This window comes from Microcaecilia unicolor, chromosome 4 (genome assembly GCF_901765095.1).
Source record: "Microcaecilia unicolor chromosome 4, aMicUni1.1, whole genome shotgun sequence".
In the NCBI taxonomy this organism is placed as follows: domain Eukaryota; kingdom Metazoa; phylum Chordata; class Amphibia; order Gymnophiona; family Siphonopidae; genus Microcaecilia; species Microcaecilia unicolor.
This window is the reverse complement of record NC_044034.1, coordinates 188,894,676-188,913,684: the sequence shown is the minus strand read 5'-3', so window position 1 is coordinate 188,913,684 and position 19,009 is coordinate 188,894,676. Positions and strand designations below refer to the sequence as shown.

At 44.4% G+C, this 19,009-nt stretch overlaps 1 protein-coding gene across 1 annotated transcript in view; it reads left to right on the top strand.

Annotated features, from left to right (window-relative positions):
* PIK3C2A (phosphatidylinositol-4-phosphate 3-kinase catalytic subunit type 2 alpha) overlaps nt 1-19,009 on the top strand; it is a 564,057-nt gene that overhangs the window by 267,279 nt on the left and 277,769 nt on the right.

The window sequence follows — 19,009 nt, the reverse complement described above, 5'->3', positions numbered from 1 at the left end:
TGGTTATATATTGCTCAAATTATAACTCACGCAGCGTTTCTATCACTGGACGAAAAACTCTGTAAACCTTGGGCTAAATTATTTTAAAAAGCCTCAACAAAAAAATATGTTAACTAACAGCAGTAGTTTTAGATAACAGGCTCCACTTATGGCCTGAATCAATTCAGCATGAAAAAAGAGAAAAGCACTTAGCTTAAGTTGAGGCTTTTTAAAATAATTTAGCCCAAGGTTTACAGAGTTTTTCGCCAAGTGATAGAAACGCTGCGTGAGTTATAATTTGAGCAATATATAACCACGCATAAAACCGTAGGTATTTTGCCAGCAGTTTCTGAGGGCTTTTCTCTGTTATACCAATTTAACACAAACGAGTTTACGTTGGAGCCAGTTTGTATGGTATTAGTTTATATGTTTTGCTCCAACGATACTGCATTTTGTTCTAGTGATTATATGAAGGGGAAGATCCCAGATATTTCTCTTCCGAGGAGTCTTGTGGTCTTCCTTCTGATCCCACTCCTTCACCTGAGAGGAAGCTTTTTCCGCCGGAGAGTCTCTCCTTCTCGTCATTTGTCCGGGAAATGTCTGTAGGCAATCCCTTTCCTGTGGTAACTACTACTACTTAACATTTCTAGAGCGCTACTAGGGTTACGCAGCGCTGTACAAAATAAACAAAGAAGGACGGTCCCTGCTCATGAGCCCAGGACTGAGATGCTCGAGGTCCTTGACTATCCTTCACCACCTAAGGAGTCATCCACTGTCCCTCTGCATAATGTCCTTAAGGAGACATTGCTGAGGAACTGGATGAAACCGTTAACTAATCCCACCATTCCCAAGAAAGTGGAGTCCCAGTATCGAATCCACGGAGAACCTGCGTTGATTTATTTATTTATTTATAGCATTTATACCCCACTCTTTCCCGCTCGACAGCAGGTTCAGTGCGGCTTACAAGGTATGGTACAAAGTATTACAGAGATCACACAAAGTATGGTACAAGGTATGGTACAAAGTATTACAGAGATCACACAAAGTATGGTACAAGGTATGGTACAAAGTATCATAGAGATCACACAAAGTATGGTACAAGGTATGGTACAAAGTATTACAGAGATCACACAAAGTATGGTACAAGGTATGGTACAAAGTATCATAGAGATCACACAAAGTATGGTACAAGGTATGGTACAAAGTATTACAGAGATCACACAAAGTATGGTACAAGGTATGGTACAAAGTATCATAGAGATCACACAAAGTATGGTACAAGGTATGGTACAAAGTATCATAGAGATCACACAAAGTATGGTACAAAGTATCACAGAGATAACACGAAGTGTGGTTCAAAGAATCAAGAGATGATCCAGGTGTAAAGAGTAGGGCAGTAGGGAGAGATGTGGGGGAGAGGATTGGAGTACGAGTAGTGCTAGTGTTGTGTATTAAGTTCGGGAATTAAGTTGGGTTGTTTGGGTTAGCTTGTTTGAAGAGGTAAGTTTTCAGCAGCTTTCGGAAGGGTAGGTGTTCATTGGTTGTTCGGATATATCGAGGTATTGCATTCCAGAGTTGGCTGCCTATAACGGAGAAGTTGGATGCATAGTAGGTTTTGTATTTGAGGCCTTTGCAATTGGGAAGATGAAGATTGAGATATGTACGAGAAGATTTGGCCTGTTCCTGGCTGTTACCTCACAACTCTATGGTTGTGGATTCTGCTCTCAAGAGAGCCAGGAGACTAGAGATTTTACCTTGGCGCCCCCAGGGCAAGAAGCTAGGACTCAAGACTCTCTTTGGGAGGAAGGCCTATCAGTCCTCTATGCTCGTGTCCAAAATTCAGGCTTACCAGTTCTACACGAGCATCCATATGTGGAACAATGTAAAGCAACTGGCGGACTTGGTGAACAAGCTCCCTTCGGAGCACGCCAGGCCTTTTCAGGAGGTGGTCAGGCAGGTTGAAGGCATGTCGTAAATTCCTGTCCAGGGGTGCTTATGACACTTTTGATGTTGCATCCAGATCCGCTGCTCAAGGTATAGTGATGCGCAGACTGTCATGGCTGCGTGCCTCTGACCTGAAAATCAGACCCAGCAGTGGCTTGCTGATGTCCCTTGCCGGGGGAATAATACTTTTGGCGAGAAGGTCGAGCAGGTGGTAGAGCCAGCTCCACCAGCGGGAAACCGCCCTCGACAAACTCTCCCACCGGGCGCCTTCAGCATCTACCTCAACAGGTAGACGTTTTTTCAGGGGTAGGAGGAATGCTCCCTATGCTTACAATAAGCCTAGGTACAATCCACCTTCCCGACAGCCTTCCCAGGCTCAGCCCCAACACGCTCGTTCGCGTCAACAGCGTGCGCCCAGACAGGCCCCCACAGCTCCCCAGCAAAAGCAAGGGACGGGTTTTTGACTGGCTCCAGCTGAGCATAGCCGCCATAAAAATACCTGTGCCAGACGATCTGCCAGTGGGGGGAGGTTAAAATGTTTTCACTAAAGGTGGCCTCTCATAACCTCCGACCGGTGGGTTCTTTAAATAGTCTGGTTAGGGTACTCCCTCAATTTGATCTCCAGACCTCCAAATTGTCCACCAGGAGCTCAGTCCTTCAGCTTCCAGCACAGGCAGGTACTTGCAGAGGAACTCTCCGTCCTTCTCAGCGCCAATGCGGTTGAGCCCGTTCCACCAGGGCAAGAAGGGCTGGGATTCTATTCCAGGTACTTCCTTGTGGAAAAGAAAACAGGAGAGATGCGTCCCATCCTAGACCTAAGGGCCCTGAACAAATATTTGGTCTGAGTAAAGTTCAGGATGGTTTCCCTGGGCACCCTTCTTCCCATGATTCAGAAAAACGATTGGCTATGCTCTCTGGACTTAAAGGATGCTTATATGCACATTCCGTACTGCCAGCTCACAGGTAGTATCTACGATTCCGTCTGGGAACACAGCACTTCCAGTATTGTGTGCTATCCTTTGTTCTTGCGTCTGCGCTCAGGGTTTTATCAAAATGCCTGGTGGTAGTTGCAGCGTCGCTACGCAGACTGGGAGTTCAAGTGTTCCCTTATCGCGACGATTGGCTGGTGAAGAACACCTCAGAGGCAGGAGCTCTACAGTCCATTCAGATGACTATTCGACTCTTGGAGCTGCTAGGGTTTGTCATCAATTACCCAAAGTTCCACCTTCTTCCAGTTCAACAACTAGAATTCATAGGAGCTCTGCTGGACTCTCAGGCAGCTCGGGCCTATCTTCCCGAGATGAGGGCAGACAACCTTCTGTCTCTCGTTTCCATGGCCAGAGCGTCTCAGCAGATCACAGCTCGGCAGATGTTGAGACTGCTAAGCCATATGGCCTCCACAGTTCATGTGACGCCCATGGCACTCCTTCACATGAGATCTGCTCAATGGACCCTAGCTTCCCATTGGTATCAAGCTGCGGGGAATCTAGAGGATGTGATCCAGCTGTCCACCGATTTTCACAATTCCCTTCAGTGGTGGACAATTCGATCCAATTTGACCTTGGGACGTCCCTTCCAAATTCCTCAGCCTCAAAAAGTGCTGACCATGGATGCATCTCTACTGGGGTGGGGTTCATGTAGATGGGCTTCACACTCAGGGAGCTTGGTCCCTCCAAGAATGAGGTCTTCAGATCAATCTCCTGGAGTTGCAAGCGATCTGGAACACTCTAAAGGCTTTCAGAGATCGGCTGTCCAATCAAATTATTCAAATTCCAACAAACAACCAGGTTGCCATGTACTACCTCAACAAGCAGGGGGGCACCGGATCTCGCCCCCTGTGTCGGGAAGCCATCCAGATGTGGCTTTGGGCTCACTGTCACGGCATGTTTCTCCAAGCCACGTATCTGGCAGATGTAAACAACAGTCTGTCCAATAGGTTGAGCTGGATTATGCAAACTCACGAGTGGTCGCTCAACTTGGACGTGGTACACAAGATCTTCCGGGAGTGGGGCACCCCCCTCGGTGGATCTTTTTGCCTCTCAGATCAATCACAAGATCCCTCAGTTCTGTTCCATACTTCAGGCCCACGACAGACTAGCGTCAGATGCCTTTCTCCTTCATTGGGGGAAGGGCCTTCTGTATGCAGATCCTCCCATACCTCTGGTGGGGAAGACTTTGCTGAAACTCCAGCAAGACCGCGGAACCATGATTCTGATTGTGCCCTTTTGGCCGCGTCAGATTTGGTTCCCTCTTCTTCTGGAGTTGTCCTCCGAACAACCGTGGAGATTGGAGTGTTTTCCAACCCTCATCACTCAGAACAAAGGGGCGCTTCTGCATACCAACCTCCAGTCTCTGGCTCTCATGGCCTGGATGTTGAGAGCGTAGACTTCGCTTCCTTATGTCTTTCTGAGGGTGTCTCCCGAGTCTTGCTTGCTTCCAGGAAAGATTCCACGAAGAGGTGTTACTCTTTTAAATGGAGGAGGTTTGCCGTCTGGTGTGACAGCAAGGCCCTAGATCCCCGTTCTTGTCCTACACAAACCCTGCTTGAATTTTTTCTACACTTGTCAGAGTCTGGTCTCAAGACTAATTCTGTAAGAGTTCATCTTAGTGCAATTAGTGCTTTTCATTATCTTGTAGAGGGTAAGCCTATCTCTGGACAGCCTTTAGTTCACTTCATGAGAGGTTTGCTTTTGTCAAAGCACCCTGTCAGACCTCCACCAGTGTCATGGGACCTCAATGTTGCCCTCACCCAGCTGATGAAACCTCCTTTTGAGCCACTGGATTTCTGCCATCTGAAGTATTTGACTTGGAAGGTCATTTTCTTGGTGGCAGTTACTTCAGCTCGTAGAGTCAATGAGCTTCAAGCCTTGGTAGCCCATGCTCCCTATTTTAAATTTCATCATAACAGAGTAGTCCTCCGTACGCACCCTAAGTTCTTGCCGAAGGTGGTGTCAGAGTTCCATCTGAACCAGTCAATTGTCTTGCCAACATTCTTTCCCCATCCTCATACACGCCCTGCTGAACATCAGTTGCATACTTGGACTGCAAGAGAGCATTGGCCTTCTATGTGGAGCGGACAAGCCCCTTCAGACAGTCCGCCCAAATGTTTGTTTCTTTCGATCCCAACAGAAAGGGAGTTGATGTCGGGAAACGCACCATTTCCATTTGGCTGGCAGATTGCATTTCCTTCACTTATGCCCAGGCTGGGCTGACTCTTGAGGGTCGTGTCGCGGCTCATAGTGTTCGAGCCATGGCAGCGTCAGTGGCCCACTTGAAGTCAGCCACTGTAGAAGAGATTTGCAAGGCTGCGACATGGTCATCAATCCACACATTCACATCTCATTACTGCCTTTAGCAGGATACCCGACGCGACAGTCGGTTTGGGCAGTCGGTGCTGCAGAATCTGTTCGGGGTCTAGAATCCAACTCCACCCCCCTAGGCCCATTTTTTTGTTCTGTTCCAGGCTGCACTGTCAGATGTTTCTTCATAGGTCCAATGTTTGTTATGTCCTCGCCGTTGCGAGGCCCAATTGACCATTGTTCATTGTTTTGAGGGAGCCTGGGGGCTAGGGATACCCCACATGTGAGAATAAGCAGCCTGCTTGTCTTCGAAGAAAGCGAAGATACTTACCTGTAGCAGGTATTCTCCGAGGACAGCAGGCTGATTGTTCTCACCAACCCGCCCACTTCCCCTTTGGTGTTGTTGTTTTTATTCTTTATTTGCTTTTGATATAACTGAGGCGGGAACGGGCGGGCGGGAAGATGGCCGCACATGCGCTGTGCGTCCATCCCACGCTCTGGAGGCTGTTGCAAAGCTTTGTGGATTTTTACTGGAAAAATCTCCGTTTCTGGGCCGCCGTGGACGCTGACCCACATGTGAGAACAATCAGCCTGCTGTCCTTGGAGAATACTGCTATAGGTAAGTATCTTCACTTTACATAAGAACACAAGAATAGCCATACTGTGGTCCATCTAGCCCGGTATCCTGTTTCCAACAGTGGCCAAGCCAGGTCACAAGTACCTGGCAGAAACCCAAAGAGTGGCAACATTCTGTGCTACCAATCCCAGGTCAAGCAGTAGCTTCTCCATGTCTTTCAATAGCAGACTATGGACTTTTCCTCCAGGAACTTGTCCAAATCTTTTTTAAACCCAGATTTGCTAACCGCTGTTACTGCATCATCTGACACATATTATAATACTAAATTCCCCTACAGTATCACACTGCTCCAAAATGGATTCACAGTCTTATAAATTCCTACTATCTATTCTTTGTCACAAAACTCCAAAGAAGTTGTAATGCATTCCTTCTTCAAAAGAATCAATCTTACCATGCACACACAGCTCAATATTCTAAAATCACCAAGCCATTTATACCGTTACAGTCTCTTTAACATTCCCAGTTTTGTTTGGGTTAGATTATTTTCATGACTGTGGCTGTGCCCCACATCCAGATTTATATTTTCTCAGTAATCTGTCTCTGGACTGCCTTTTACCTGCATGGTGGCTTCTGCTGTCGGTATTGCTGCATCCACGCCTCGCTCTGGTGTTCCTGCAGCCAAGCCTTGCCTCGCTCTAGTGTTTGGGGGGTTGTGGGTTGCTCCCTATTCCTATGCGAGGCATAGGTACTCTCCGTCGTCCCGCCAGCCTCGCTCTGGTGTTCTTGCTGCCAGTACATATTCCTAGTTGTGACATCAGCCAACTCCTTTATAAAGGACCTTGGAACTTTCATGCGTTACCTTTGCAACAGTTCTCTTTACTTTTACTTTCTGTAGTGTTGTTGTTTGAATCTGAGTGAACTGCTCGTCTTGTTAGCTGTGCCTCCGGGCACAACCCTGAACTGTACCTGTGTGTGTGGTTCTTGTTTGAACCTGTGTGAATTACTCTTCTGTTAGCTGTGCTTCCTGGCACAACCTTGAGCTGTTTCTGTGTGTGTGGTTCTTGTTTGAATTTGCGTGAATTACTCTTCTGTTAGCTGTGCTTCCTAGCACAGCCCTGAGCTGTACCTGTGTGTGTGGTTCTTGTTTGAACCTATGTGAATTACTCTTCTGTTAGCTGTGCTTCCTAGCACAGCCTTGAGCTGTTTCTGTGTGTAGTTCTTGTTTGAACTTGTGTGAATTACTCTTCTGTTAGCTGTGCTTCCTGGCACAGCCGTGAGCTGTTTTCTGTGTGGTTCTTGTTTGAACCTATGTGAATTACTCTTCTGTTAGCTGTGCTTCCTAGCACAGCCTTGAGCTGTTTCTGTGTGTAGTTCTTGTTTGAACTTGTGTGAATTACTCTTCTGTTAGCTGTGCTTCCTGGCACAGCCGTGAGCTGTTTGTGTGTGTGGTTCTTGTTTGAACTTGTGTGAATTACTCTCCTGTTAGCTGTTCCATTTAGGCTGTGTGGCACAGCCTTGAGCTGCCTCTCTGTATGGTTTCCCTTTACCTTTGCTTGCTGTATCTGATGTTTGAATATGAGTGAGCTGATCTTCTATTTAGGCTGTGTGGCACAACCTTGAGCTACCTCTTTGTGTTGTTTCTTTCTCCTTTACCGATTGCTTGTTGTATCTGATGTTTGAATATGAGTGAGCTGAGTTGCTCTTCATTTAGGCAGTGTGGCACAGCCTTGAGCTGCCTCTATGTGGTTTCCCCTTTATCCTTCGCTTGCTGTATCTGATTTGAATATGAGTGAGCTGCTCTTCTGTTTAGGCTGTGTGGAACAGCCTTCAGCTGCCTGTTTGCGTGGTTTCTTCTTTTCCCTTTGTTCGCTGTATCTGATGTTTGAATCTGAATGAGAGGCTCTTCCGTTTAGGTGTGGTTCATAGCACAGCCCCGAGCTCTCTCTCTGTGTGGTTGCTGTTTGAATTTGTGAGTGAGCTACTTTTTGTGTGACTGTGTTCTGGGCACAATGTGTATTGTTTCTTTGTGTGGGTTTGCCTTTTACCGTTCTGTTTATGCCTGTGTGTAGGGTCTTTGGACCTTTTGCTGAGGCTGTGTTTGGTGCAGTGTTTGCTGCCTGGTTAGTATTTTCTTAGGGAATCTCGTTTTGCTCCTTTCCCCTTTCTTTCTGTTTGGGTTCCAGTTCGGCCTTGCGGCCTGGTTCTTGGACTCTGTTATGTGTGGGTTCCAGTTCGGCCTTGCGGCCTGTATGAGTGTTCTTCCTTTTGTTCCTGGTTCCTGCTATAGTCAAGCTCCATTCCTGGTTCTTCCTACAGCCAGGCTCTGTTCCTATCTTGTCTTTAGTTTGCACTGCTTGTATGCCACGTCTTGTGCCTTGTCTTATGTTGCTCTTTTTCGTGTCTGAATCCAGTTCTTGGTCTGCCTTGTCTTGTCTGGATTCAGTGTCTGGCTCACCCCTGCTTTGTGCCCTGTGCCATCCCAGAGGACTTGTTTGACAATTATATTATCTCTAAATATTTCAATTTATTAATTAATAAATAAGATGCTATCTATACTTCATTACAAATTATTCCTGTTGTGTGAAGTATTCAAACTGCTCCCAGCCTGACTTGTGTCTTGTCAATCACGGGCTGCTTCAGTGGCGTTTCCAGATGAAGCAGAACTCGTCCAGTATTGCACAGATGCTCAGGGAAGAACAAACTACACCACATGGAACCAAGACAGCATTGCATTTGCAGAATTTCTTCTCCATGGGGAGTCCAAAAATAAATCTGGGTCATTCCATGCCAAGTGGTCTAAACCTTCCCACCATCATGTCTCCAATTTTGTTCCAATTTTATCTGTTGCACGAGTCAGGTGTTAAACCAAGTTTCCCAAAATTTGAGGTCTCTAACTGCAATAGTTGCAGATCTAGACCCCCTTTTCTGAAAGGTCAGTCCATGAGCGCGCAACATTTACCAAAATGCCATTTTTGGGGTCTAAATAAATCCAAACGCATTTATAAGAATGGCTTAAAAATTCAAATCCTGTGCAGTTTTTGATGATAATTTTGATGAAATACATTTTAACATTATGGATGCAAAATCCAGTCAAACAAGTTGACTCAAAGTGTGCATCAAATTTGGTCGCGAGTCATCGGGATATATTTGGACCAATATTCAGACCGCAACAACTTCCATGCAAACAAAGATACGGACTTGAAATTTTGAACAAGCATTATGCTTGTGCTGGACATAATACTGCCAGATTTGCAACTAACCAGCATTTTACCATTTGTGCTGACAGTGCCAAATTTGAAGAGATCCTGCAGGGCGGTTATAGATGCTGGTTAGTTGCAGAAAAGGGGGTCTAGATCTGCAACTATTGCAGTTAGAGACCTCAACTTTTGGGAAACTTTGTTTAACACCTGACTCGCGCAACAGATAAAATTTGAATAAAATTGGAGAACATGATGGTGGGAACTTTTTTAAAATTTAGACCACTTGGCATGGAATGACCCATCTGTTTTTTGTGAAAACAATAAAAATTGAAGCCTTTAAACCACCACAGAGAAAACAGTAGTTAACAGAACAAACATTTTCAGTTATATGCTAAAATTCATATGCACATAAAACACAGAAAAGGCAAAAATAATCACAGCTAACCTACCCTTATAGCCACACTTGCAAGCAAATTTCAGCATTATGTCTCAAAACATCAGTAACTTCATCGTGCCAAATGCCACTGCTTTTTGGGCAGAAATATTTTGCATATGTCAGAAGTACTACAGGGTGCAAAAGTTTGAACATCTTTCAGTCTGTACATTTGTTACATATCCGTTGGAAGAAATAAATTTTGCCAAATTGTTTGGTTTTTTTTATAGCCAGCTAAATGTCTATTTTTTTCTTCACTTTTCATTGCAGAGCTCTTGTAGCTTAGAAATATTCTTTCTTTTTTTTTTATTTGTAAGAAGTCTTTATTTAAGTGATGCAGTGAACATCATACAATAAATGACAAACAGTCTGTGCAGTATAACATCTATCAGCTAATACAGTTTGCTGCTACCATTTAACATCCTTATGTCTCTGTTAATAACCTCAGTAATTTATATAATGTTTTTTTCCCCTCCATAACTAAACTCCCCTCTATATACCCTTCCTTTCCCATCCCTCTCTCCCCTCCCACTGAAATACTCTATAACAATCCATTCACTTACAGTTAGTTCTCGTATTCTAGGAGATATTTGCAGAGTTAACAAAATATTTCCATACCGAGTGCCATTTATTTGTCTGTTGTTTTCTGGCTGCCAAGCCTTTCCATCTCACATACATAATTCAGTTTGTTGTACAATTTCTTAACTGAAGGGACTCCCTGTTGTTTCCAATGTTGTGCAATTGTCACTCGGGCGGCCCCTGTCACCTGCCTCAGCAGTTTATGTTGACTTGCTGACATTTCATCTACTTTTGTAGCAAAAAGGAACACCTCCGGCACCCAGGGGATTGGAAGCTGCAACCAGTTTTGCACCCTGCTATTAACCGCCTTCCAGAAGGCTTTAACTTTGATGCAGTTCCACCAGAGGTGCCCCATGGTCCCTCTCATACCACACCCCCTCCAGCATAAACCCGATAAGGTTGGGTAAATTCGCTGAAGGCGATCGGGGGTGAGGTACCATCTGAATAACACCTTCACCACATTTTCTCTAAGCGGAACATGTGTTGACACACCCACCACCGCTTTCTCTATTCTTTCCCACCCCGGCTCACCCAGGGCCACCCCCAACTCCTTTTCCCATCCCCTCCTGTGACAGCTGTAACTTGAGATTTGTGCATTGACATAGCTATATAATTTACCAGAAGGCCTCGAGAAGTAGTCAGCTTGTCACATATCTCCTCTAGGGGGTCCTGTTTCCTCTTAATAACCAAGCCGACTGCCTCACTACGAAGAAAATGTGTTAATTGGTAGTATGCAAACTCGTCCTTCTCGACCCCAGGAAATCTAGACTGCAGTGCTGCAAACTCAATCAAGATGGTGCCTTCAAACAGTTGATCTCAAATTTGCAATGCTTCCCCATACCACCTTGTAAAGACCCCCTGCGTGGTCCCCGGCAGGAATAGTGGATTGTAGGCAATGGGTGTCATACGCGTTAGGACACAACGACCCCCCAGAAAAAATTTGTCCCAATAGTGAAGGGTAACCTCCACCAAGGGACAAACCCCTTCACCAAGCTTTCGAAAGGGTTTCGGCCACCACATTAGAGCCCCTAACGGCGTCGCACCTAGAGATTGTTGCTCCAGATGTACCCACTGTCTATCAGGGTAATTTTGATACCATTCCAAAGCCACCTTCCCCTGGGCTGCCCTATAATACCAGGAGGCATTCGGGACATCCAGTCCCCCTCGCTTCCTCTCCTGATATAATAGGGTACGAGATAGCCTGGGGTGTTTTCCGGCCCAGATGAAGCGCACTAAATGGTCCTATAGAGATGATATGAATCGCCTGGGCATCATTACAGGTAACACTTGGAATAAGTATAGAAGCCATGGTAATACATTCATCTTAAGAATTGCTATTCGTCCAAACCAGGAGACCTCCTGCTCCCCCCATCGTTCCATATCTTCCGCAATAGTTCGAATCAGGCCTCTATAGTTAGCCGAGAAAAGTTCTGAGAGGTTGGTGGTCAGTTTCACCCCTAAGTATTGGATGTGTCTGCTTGCCCATCTAAATGAGAAGGAAGATTTCAATTCTAACACTATTTCGTCCGGTATGGTGACATTCAGAGCCTCAGTTTTTGCCATATTGACTTTAAACCTTGACACAGCAGAGTATTCATCGATAATTTGGATAAGCCTAGGGAATGCTGTCTGAGGTCGAGTCACATACAGCAGGACATCATCGGCAAAGAGTGCCATTTTATGCTGTCTCCCTGCTACACTAGGCCCCACAATCCCCGGGTCTTGTCGTATCCGCGAGGCGAAGGGCTCCATAACCATGGTAAATAGCAGGGGGGACAAAGGACACCCCTGCTGCGTACCTCTATGCAACGAGAACATTCCTGAGTGGCTGCCATTAATTTTAACGCATGCTCTGAGGGAGTGATAGAATGCCTGTATCCATCCCCTAAAATTTGTACCAAATCCCAACACTTCCAGTACCCTGTACATAAAGGACCAGTGGACCCCGTCAAAAGCTTTTTCTGCCTCTAAACTTAAGAGGCACAACGGTCTCCGATTTCTCTTGGCCAGGTACATAAGATCTAAAGTGCGCCTGATATTATCCATCGCCTTGCGATGAGAGACAAAGCCCACCTGGTCCGGATGCACAAGGGTCGGGAGTAATGGGGCCAACCTATTTGCTAGTACCTTCGCCAGTATTTTGACATCTGCGTTTAGCACAGAGATAGGGCTATATGAGCCACATTCACTGTGGTCTTTACCTGGCTTTAGGTATCACCACTATCCACGCCTCCATCATGGATGGGGTAGGATTCCTCCAGCTCCCACCCGGTTAAACAGGTCTGCAAGCAACGGTGCCACTTCAGGAGCGACGTCCTATAAAACTCGTTTGGGAAGCCATCCAGTCCAGGGGACTTGTACGAGAGCATACCCCCAATTGCTTCCTGAATTTCCCTAGGAGTAACAGGTTTCTCCAACATTTCCCTATGTTGCCTAGTCAGCGGGGTAAGATCGCTTTCTAACAGGAAGTGTTCTACAGCTTCCCAAGAAGGGTTAAACTCCTGTTCATAGAGCGCTTGATAATACTCCCTAAAATGCTGACGAATGTGCGTCGATGTTTGCAACGAATCTCCTGTGCCGTCTCAGACTTGTTTAATTGTCCTATCCGCCCACTGCTTACGCAGCCGCAATGCCAGTAGACGTCCTGCTTTGTTTGCTAATTCATAGGTTCTCACTCCTTGTCTCGCTTTCAACAGGTCTAGTTGCGCTGAATGTATGGAGTCCATCCTCTCTGTACAAAACACCTCCCAGGCCTTCATCAACCTGCTTGCCTTATGCTGCTGCTCTAACATGTGTATCGTCCCCATGCAAGCTGTTATTTGTGCCTTACGAGCTTTAGATCGTTTGCTAGCCAGCTGCAGAAAATACCCTCTGGACACCGCCTTCAAGGCATCCCACACCACATGCATTTCCGGGCCGGACTCAACAATGAAATCCAAATATTCTTTGAGCATCTATCTGTAACCCTTCACCACCTGACCCTCCTGCAGCAGATTCGTATTTAATGCCCATCTCTTGTCTTTGAATTCCGCCTGAATATTTGGCAGGGTGACCCACACAGGGGTGTGGTCCAATATTGTCATACTACCAATTCCAGCTTCAAGCCCCACTTCCACCAACGTGGAATCCAGGAAAATGCAATCAATTCGGGAGTACGATTCATTCACTGGGGAATTAAAAGTGTAGTCCCTGTCCATTTTGTGTGTCAATCTCCAGATATCTATTGCTCCCAGGGTATAGGCCATGGAGGCCAGTGCTTGGGCCTCTTTATTCCCTTCCTTCCGCACTACCCCTGAACGGTCTAGCCCAGAATTTATCACTGCATTAAAGTCACCCCCCAAACATTAAAGCACCTGTTACAAATGCTGCTAAAGCATTTTTAACCTTTGCAAAAAATTCCACCTGACCACTATTGGGGGCATATATTGATGCCACCGTTAGAACTACCTGATCTACTATTAAGTGGAAGAAGATATAATGCCCCCCAGGATCCCTTTTAACCCATATTATCTGCACCCCTATGGAAGAATGCAGCATTATCGCTACACCTCCCTTTTTTGAGACCTCACCGGAGGCACAATACTACACCCCCGAGTAACCAGGGCAGGAGAGAAGTTTTTCATGCTTGCGACGCAGGTGTGTCTCCTGCAAGAGAACTATATGCGGTCTAAGCTGGTGAAGTTCCCTATAAAGTTTCTGTCGTTTCTGAGGCATGTTCAGTCCCTTGATATAAGATACTACCTTCAGCTCCGGGCACATTTAATTATATTAGGAAAGCCTCTCCTTAAGAAGCCTTCACTTGACCCTACTTGTCCCTCTAATTACCGACCCATCTCCCTCCTTCCTTTTCTCTCCAAATTACTTGAGCGTGCTGTTCACCGCCGCTGCCTTGATTTTCTCTCCTCACATGCTATTCTTGACCCATTACAATCTGGTTTTCGCCCTCTCCACTCAACCGAAACTGCGCTTACTAAAGTCTCCAATGACCTATTACTGGCTAAATCCAGAGGTCAATATTCCATCCTCATTCTTCTTGATCTTTCCGCTGCTTTTGACACTGTCGATCACAGCATACTTCTCGATACCCTGTCCTCACTTGGATTCCAGGGCTTTGTCCTTTCCTGGTTCTCTTCCTACCTCTCCCTCCGCACCTTTAGTGTTCACTCTGGTGGATCCTCTTCTACTTCTATCCCTCTGCCTGTCGGCGTACCTCAGGGTTCTGTTCTTGGTCCCCTCCTCTTTTCTATCTACACTTCTTCCCTTGGTTCATTAATCTCATCCCATGGCTTTTCCTACCATCTCTATGCTGATGACTCCCAAATCTACCTTTCTACCCCTGATATCTCACCTTGCATCCAAACCAAAGTTTCAGCGTACTTGTCTGACATTGCTGCCTGGATGTCTCAACGCCACCTGAAATTAAATATGACCAAAACCGAGCTTCTCATTTTCCCCCCCAAACCCACCTCCCCGCTCCCCCCGTTTTCTATTTCTGTTGATGGCTCTCTCATTCTCCCTGTCTCCTCAGCTCGAAACCTTGGGGTCATCTTTGACTCTTCTCTCTCCTTCTCTGCTCATATCCAGCAGACCGCCAAGACCTGTCGTTTCTTTCTTTACAACATCCGTAAAATCCGCCCCTTTCTTTCCGAGCACTGTACCAAAACCCTCATCCACACCCTTGTCACCTCTCGTTTAGACTACTGCAATCTGCTTCTTGCTGGCCTCCCACTTAGTCACCTCTCCCCTCTCTAGTCGGTTCAAAACTCTGCTGCCCGTCTCATCTTCCGCCAGGGTCGCTTTACTCATACTACCCCTCTCCTCAAGACCCTTCACTGGCTCCCTATCCGTTTTCGCATCCTGTTCAAACTTCTTCTACTAACCTATAAATGTATTCACTCTGCTGCTCCCCAGTATCTCTCCACACTCGTCCTTCCCTACACCCCTTCCCGTGCACTCCGCTCCATGGATAAATCCTTCTTATCTGTTCCCTTCTCCACTACTGCCAACTCCAGACTTCGCGCCTTCTGTCTCGCTGCACCCTACGCCTGGAATAAACTTCCTGAGCCCCTACGTCTTGCCCCATCCTTGGCCACCTTTAAATCTAGACTGAAAGCCCACCTCTTTAACATTGCTTTTGACTCGTAACCACTTGTAACCATTCGCCTCCACCTACCCTCCTCTCTTCCTTCCCATTTACATTAATTGATTTGATTTGCTTACTTTATTTATTTTTTGTCTATTAGATTGTAAGCTGTTTGAGCAGGGACTGTCTTTCTTCTATGTTTGTGCAGCGCTGCGTATGCCTTGTAGCGCTATAGAAATGCTAAATAGTAGTAGTAGTAGCCTAGGTCAGCAGCCTGTAGCAAACCTCCTGTTCTCATGTGAGTGGCACAGTTCTGTAACAGCGAGATGACATCCCTACCCCCTAACCTCTCCCGCCTCCCTCCCCACCCCCTTCCACTTTCCCCCCTTACCATCCCCTACAGCTACACCAACCAGGAGCACTAAACCCCCAGGTGGGATATGAGGAAGTTATTCACCACACCCCCAGCATGCCAGCTCCTTATCTCCCCCGCCCGTTATATATTCCTTCATTCTGCATGCTTCCGTCCTGTCCCTACCCCTCCCCCCACAACCCGCCAATACCCCCTAGGTTTCAAGGCAGTATACCGCCAACACTTCCATCATCCGCACTTCTCTCACATACCCATTCATGCATACATCCACATATCTCTCACAATTCTAGAACAGGCAGCTTATGGTCCCCAGTCCATTCGCATCTCCTTTGGCAAAAGTTTCAATACTTAAGACATCATAACAAAAGTCTCTATGCTCAGTCCCTCGTTCGCTCACTTAGCTCAGCCCAGTCTGCTCATGTCTTTGATTTACCATGACGAGCCGGTCCCGATACTCGCTGCCATCCCTGTAGCTTAGCTCTCGTCGTGGACGTGAGCTCTCCCGGAGGAACAATGGAGCTCACCAACTCCGCTTCGTGCAGTGCTTCCCATGCCTCCGTTAGCGATTGCACTCGATATTTACTTCCCTTCAGAGTGAAGTTCAGAGAAAAGGGAAAACCCCATCTGTACTGCAGCTGATGTTTAGTTAGGATATCCAAGGCTGGTTTTATCTGGCGACGCTGCTGCAGTGTATACTGCGACAGATCTTGATACACCAATGTCTTGGCCCCTCCGAATTCAAGGTTCTGCGCGTTCTGTGCTTGTTGCATGATCTGCTCCTTGACTTTGTATTTATGGAAGTGCACAATGATATCCCGCACCTGCTGTTCCTTACGTGAGCCAAGTGCTCTTTGCGCTCTGTCTAGTTCTACAGGTGCCTCTCCCACCTCATGGCCCAGTAATGTGGCGGATATAGGTAAAAAGTGGGATGTTTGACCACGGAAATACAAATCCTGGAGACAATATCATAAAAACTTCTTTATTGAAGAAAAGACTCGACACAACTGTTGTGTTTAGGCCTACAGGCCTGCATCAGGAGTCTATAAAAACATAAATCAAATAAATCTTTCAAACAAATACATATACAGAATCAAATAATCAAATAAAACATTCAAATTAGTAATAAATATACAATAAGAGGTCAACATATAATAAAATATAACAATAAAAATAATGATAATAAATAATGATGAACGTAAAGTCTCTTAGTGACGTATACACAGATTATGCATATGTGGGATGTTATAATATCACCAAAAAATTACACAAAATGGTCGTGTACATAAATAAATAATTGTAAGAGGGACTAAATATAGGAAGGACTAAACATTCAAAACATGTAAAAATAGATCATACTATCTTAAAATACATGCATATATGAAGGACAATAGATAAAATATCCATGAGGCATTATATGGAAACCTATATATATTAAAGCATTTCATAAAAGCAGCATCATAGAAATACGTGCACAGCTTATGTTGAAACAAAGAAGACATGCAGAAGTAAAACATGCTGTCTTCAAAATGCAAATATAAAAGACTTTGAATTAAAAAAAGCAAGTAAAAAATCATACAACCAACATCATGTATACAGGAGAAAACGTAAGACCAATATCATATATAAACAAAAGAAGGAAAAACAAAATAATATGCATTTTTGGCATACCATATTGTTTTTATTTTCATTATAATTTTTTTTCATATATATAGTTATTTTTTCTGGTTTACATATGTATGCACTTCCTCAAGATTATACGCACAGGATTCCATCCTGTTCCACAATTTTTTCTTTTTTTATTTATATATATGTATATATTTTTTTTCTTATATATATTTTTTCTCCTCCTTTTTTTCTTCCCAACTTCCTCTATTCTGCTTGTCTATTGCTCTTTTTTCCTATGTCCTCCCTCTTTTTTCCCCTCTTGCCCTCTCCCCCTTCTTATCCTTTTTTCCTTTTTCGCCTCCCCTTTGTTCCTCCTCTCCCCTTTTCTTTTTTCTTCTTTCTTCTTCTCCTTCTTTTCTTTCATCTTTTTTTCTTTCATTTCTGTTTCAGCCTTTTTTTATTTAGTTTTGCTTTTTATTCATTTATTTTTTCTTTTTTTGGGTCTTTAAATGATCAATATATCTTTAAGAATCATTATTCATTTTCTAAGGTTGTCATTTCTCAGTAGTCTTTCTTTCCCCTCCACATGCACCATCATCCTCTTATATGTTATGTTCTAGGATTGACATTTCACCTAGGAAGTACTTCACCTATTCATCTAGTGTTTCAATAAGGTTTCTCTTGAGCGTAGAGACTCAGGTTCCTTTTATGTTTATATATTATTTGTGTAGGTTTCAAGCATTGTTTATGGACTTTTTCGTTCTTGCCCTTTGACCTCTGATGTCATTTCCTTTTTGGTGCCATTTTTTCCTTTTTAAAACACACTATCAGTCTGAAAAAATTTTTCATGTTCCATGCTGCGCTCCTAGTGACCCGCTATGGACAAGCTTACCATGAAAGGTCTTTTTCAAGGTATTCCATAGTTTTCCTTGTTATTCATTTGGTTCTCATGCTTCGCTGTATTTAAAGAGTTTTTTAGCCCCTTTTCCTTTTCTTTCCCCTCCATTTTTCATTAATGCTGCTTTTATATATATTTTTTTGTTGCAGACCACTTTTGTAATATAGCCAATCACTTTACGTTTGGTTCATCACATGGACCAAATTGTGTTTCAGGCATTTCAGGTTAGTTTTTTCAATTTTTACACCTTCCATTTCTTTTTCCTTTGCTCTTAATTTAGCGTGCTGTTTCACCCCTTCTAACAAGGATTTTGTTGTGTTTTGCTTTTCTGTTTCAACAGATTCATATACGCTACGTCATAGCGATAGGTGGGTACTTGCTCCGTCTATTTAAAATACATTTTAAATATAATTCGCGCAATCCTTGTTTCATCAAAACTGTAAGGCATAATATGTGTATACCATACACTCTATGTACAAACTCTGTTTCATTTTCTATGGTATTCACGGGAGGCAGGCAGTTTGCTTTCTTAACTTTCTATACATTTCATGTGCTTCTTGCTCCATCACAGCTGTAAGGTACAATTTGGGCACATATTATCTTCTACGTCCTTACCACACCTCTTTTTGGTGACCCCCACTTCTTCTTCTTTCAGCTTTTTCCTTTTCTTCCCTTCCCTCTACCCCCTTTTTATTTTCATTTTTCTTTCGTTTACCATATACATTTTTCATATATATTCTTATATATATATTTTGGCATATATATACATTTTTATATGTTTTCTTATGTTGCATGGTTTTTCCTTTTTTTGTCCAATGTCTTTAAAATAGCCATGGCAACAGTATATTTTTCTCAAATGGCTGTATATGGTGCGCACAGGTATAGGCACCACCACATACATACACTAGTTGACACCACGTTCCTTTTTCATGCATATTATTTTATTTGTTTTTCCTTCTTTTGTTTATATATGATATTGGTCTTACGTTTTCTCCTGTATACATGATGTTGGTTGTATGATTTTTACTTGTTTTTTTTA